Source organism: Lolium perenne, chromosome 1 (genome assembly GCF_019359855.2).
Source record: "Lolium perenne isolate Kyuss_39 chromosome 1, Kyuss_2.0, whole genome shotgun sequence".
In the NCBI taxonomy this organism is placed as follows: Eukaryota; Viridiplantae; Streptophyta; class Magnoliopsida; order Poales; family Poaceae; genus Lolium; species Lolium perenne.
This window is the reverse complement of record NC_067244.2, coordinates 197,384,820-197,389,538: the sequence shown is the minus strand read 5'-3', so window position 1 is coordinate 197,389,538 and position 4,719 is coordinate 197,384,820.

Here is a 4,719-nt window from a genome sequence, read left to right as displayed (position 1 = left end):
ACAAACTCATTAGAGGGTTAGTGCATAATCAAAAATTCACATGTTCAGAGGTGACATAATCATTCTTAACACTTCTGGACATTGCACAAAGCTACTGAAAGTTAATGGAACAAAGAAATCCATCAAACATAGCAAAAGAGGCAATGCGAAATAAAAGGCAGAATCTGTCAAAACAGAACAGTCCGTAAATACGAATTTTTCTGGGGCACTTAACTTGCTCAGATGAAAAAGCTCAAATTGAATGAAATTTGCGTACATATCTGAGGATGACGCACGTAAATTGGCAGATTTTTCTGAGTTACCTACAGACGGGGCTGCTCAATTTCGTGACAGTAAGAAATCTGTTTCTGCGCAGTAATCCAAATCTAATATCAACCCTACTATCAAAGACTTTACTTGGAACAACAATGCAATAAAATAAAGATAAGGAGAGGTTGCTACAGTAGTAACAACTTCCAAGACACAACAAAACATTAATAAAAACATACATGGGTTATCTCCCAAGAAGTGCTTTCTTTATAGCCATTAAGATGGGTTCAGTGATTTTAATGATGCTCGCGCAAGAAATAAGAGTTGAAGCAAATGAGAGCATCAAGAAGCAAATTCAAAACACATTTAAGCCTAACCCACTTCCTATAAAAAGGAATCTTGTAAATAAACAAGTCATGTAAGCATAATGCGACAAGCATAGAAAAGCAACACAAGCGCAACTTCAAGATTCTCAACATAAAGAGGGGAAACTTAATATTATTAAGATGCATATAACCATGTTTCCCTCTCTCATAATAACTTTCAGTAGCATCATGAACAAACTCAACAATATAACTATCACATGAAACATTCTTATCATGAGCTACATGCATAAAATTATTACTCTCCACATAAGCATAGTCATTACTATTAATTGTAGTGGGAGCAAATTCAATAAGATAGCTATCATTATTATTCTCATCACCATAATCATCATATATAGGAGGCATATTGTAATCATAATTAATTTTCTCCTCAATAGTAGGTGGACTGAAAATATGATAGTCATCATTGTAATCATCATATATAGGAGGTAAAGTATCATCAAAGTAAATTTTCTCCTCCATGCTTGGGGGACTAAAAATATCATGCTCATCAAAACCAGCTTCCCCAAGCTTAGAATTTTCCATGGCATTAGCAACAATGGTGTTCAAAGCATTCATACTAATAACATTGCCATTAGCATGCATATAAAGTTCCATAGGTTTTTTAATTTTCTCTTCAAACACCTCATGTCCTAACTCAAGATAAAGTTCATAAAGATCTCTCATTTTTTGGTTGTTTTCCATTAAGCCTAACTAGTGAAAATAAAAAAAAGAAACAAAAAGATATAATTGTAGAATCTAAAGGAGATAGCTTCGAGCACTCACACACCGGCAACAGTGCTAGGAAATAGCTTAGTAGTCGGAGGATGTGAATACCTTTTACCTTACCTCCCCGGCAACGGCGCCAGAAAATAGCTTGTTGCCGTGGGAGGCAATTCTCTGTGGTGTAACTTTTCTTCAGATCCCCGGCAACGGCGCCAGAAAATAGCTTGCTGGCGTGCAGTTGACGTGGGAGATAGAAATCTTTGTGGTGTAGCTTTTCTTCAGGTCCCCGGCAACGGCGCCAGAAAATAGCTTGATGCCTACGCACGCTTCTATTTCTGTAGACAGTGTTGGGCCTCCAAGAGCATAGGTTTGTAGAACAGCAACAAGTTTCCCTTAAGTGAATCACCCAAGGTTTATCGAACTCAGGGAGGTAGAGGTCAGAGATATCCCTCTCAAGCAACCCTGCAATTAAGATACAAGAAGTCTCTTGTGTCCCCAACACACCTAATACACTTGTCAGATGTATAGGTGCACTAGTTCGGCGAAGAGATAGTAAAATACAGGTGGTATAGATGGTGGTAATATTGCAGGAAGTAAAGATGCAGTAAAATAGTAAACAAGCGATGTTTGCAGTATTTGGAAATAAGGCCTAGGGATCATACTTTCACTAGTGGACACTCTCAACATTGATCACATAACAAATAAATAACTTCTCCTCACTTGTGCTACATACACTCTAGGGATTTCTATTTTCGTGCCCCTGGTTCGTTAGTTGTACTCAGTTTTCCCCAGTCCCTTAGTTTTTCCTCAGTTTTCCCCTCCTCTAGTTTGAAACACGCACAAGTGCTGGAACGGCCGGTAGCCATCAGGTCAGAGGCCTTGACCGTTAGTCTGACCGGGTGGGGCCGCACAGGGGCAGCTCCTCCCTGACCGTCTCGTCCTGACGGGTAGGGTCAGGAGACACGTCGGAGCAGCCATCCATCTATCGCTGACGTGTGGGCCGTTTTATTTCATGATTTTATACGCGGTGCTGCCAATGACAAATGGGGCCTCTCTATAGGGCTGCCACAGCCAATGACCAGTGGGGTCGTATATTTTTCAGGAAAAGACATATATTGCCGCTCTGTGGGGCTGCCGCAGCCAATGACCAGTGGGGTCGTCTATTTATTTAGAGAAACTCATATATTGCCGCTCTGTGGGGCCTCCGCAGCCAATGACCAGTGGGGTCGTCTATTTTTCAGGAAAAGACATATATTGCCGCTCTGTGGGGCTGCCGCAGCCAATGACCAGTGGGGTCGTCTATTTATTTAGAGAAAATCATATATTGCCGCTCTGTGGGGCCTCCGCAGCCAATGACCAGTGGGGTCGTCTATTTTTCAGGAAAAGACACATATTGTCGCTCAGTGGCTGCCGCAGCCAATGACCGGTGGGATCGTCTACTTATTTAGAGAGAAAAAATCATATATTGCCGCTCTGTGGGCTGCGCAGCCAATGACCAAGTGGGTCGTCTATTTTTCAGGAAAACTCACATATTGCCGCTCTGATATATGTCTTTAGAGAATATCATAGAGAGAAGCAACAAGTTCGCTAATTAATTATTCTTAAGCTAGACCGGAGAACCGCTGGCAGCTCGTTCCCCACCGTCGGACGGAGCAGCCATCGCCGGCGCCTCGTCGCGCCGCCGGCTCTGTCCCCCGGCGGCGTCGGACGAACTGCGGCGCTGCACGTCAACCACGGCTCCAGCACTTGTTTCGTCCGCACGCATTGTACCCACCGCAGGAAAGTCCGCCGCAAGCAGATCCGCCGCCCACGACGACCGGGATTTGTTCCGCGCACCAATTGGTATAGCTTGGTAAGACCTCCGCTTCTGCCTCCCCCGCCCCCTAATCGATTCGGTTCCCGTAATTTATTGGAGTTTGCAGGTACGAAATAGTCCTCAATGTCTGGTTGTAGCGGGTACACCGGCGAGGGTGGGGATTCGATCATGTCGTGGCCACGTTCTACTTCTCCTACCTCGTCGGAAGTGCAGGTATCTAGCTTCAGCTCTCTGTACTACCATTGAATTTGAAGTTCCGCCATGGCCTGTTGGGGTGATTTCAGTTGTTCTTTTTTCCATTATTGTTACAGTTAGCCAGGCAAGCCGATGATCCATGGTACATTGCATACCAAGATGAATCAACCCAGTGGTGTAGCCAGAGGATGGATTTGGAGGAGAAGGTGGCCAATTTAGGTGATGAATTGGCCCGTAAAAACCTGATGATATTCGAGGTGAAGCGTATTGTGGAGGAAGAAAAGAAGAATTCAGAGCTTATTCGCAAGGAGAAGTTGAGAGTTGAGACAGATCTTGCGTATTTGATCAAGTGGTAGAAAATCTAGAACATGAACTTAAAGTGACGGGAGAGGAGAAAAGTAGATTCATCTGTGCAGTTTTATTAGGTGTCATCCCTGTCCTAGCAGTTATGTGGTTCTGGTAGACGATTTAGTATAGAATTGTTATTCAGTAGATGGCTCTAACCACTGTATTTTGTTGTGGCTCTAAGCACTGTATTTTGGTGTACAATTTCCTACTTGTGCTAAGTAATGCGCACGATAATTTTAGCATGCATGAACATTTTATAAAAGTGAAGGGATCCCAAAAGTGAAAGCATGTACCAGCCTCCGGATCAAATACATATCAATATCTTCCCAATCAAGTTGGGATAGAATTCAAATCATACATACGGATGTACGTGGACACATCAAGAACGTGGAGAAGCTTTTTTTGAGACGGAGGTAGTAGTTCGAACAATTTTATCCCATTTGGAAATTGAAAAATACAAATTTATCATAATTTATCCCTTGCAATGGAACCTCCACCATATCAACACATTGTTGGAGATATGCCCAAGAGGCAATAATAAAATGGTTATTATATATTTTTGTGTTTATGATAATGTTTACATACCATGCTATAATTGTATTAACCGAAACATTGATACATGTGTGTTATTGTTATCACCAGAATTTGACCGAATCAGAGGTGGGCCGCGATCAAGATGGACTTGAAGAATATACATGGAAGATATACGTGAATCGGCCTTATATGCAAAGTTTGGGATAGTTTGCCCGTGTATCTGTAATATAGTAGGATACGTGTCGATTAGTTAGAGTTTGACTCGTGCACGGTTGGGATTATTCCCACGTTAGAAAGTCTACGGACTATAAATATGTATCTAGGGTTTATGAAATAAACAAAAATCACGTTCACCACAAACCAATCTAGGCGCATCGCCAACTCCCTTGTCTCGAGGGTTTCTTCCGGGTAAGCATCATGCTGCCTAGATCGCATCTTGCGATCTAGGCAGTACAAGTTTATTCGCTGTTCATGCGTTGCTCGTAC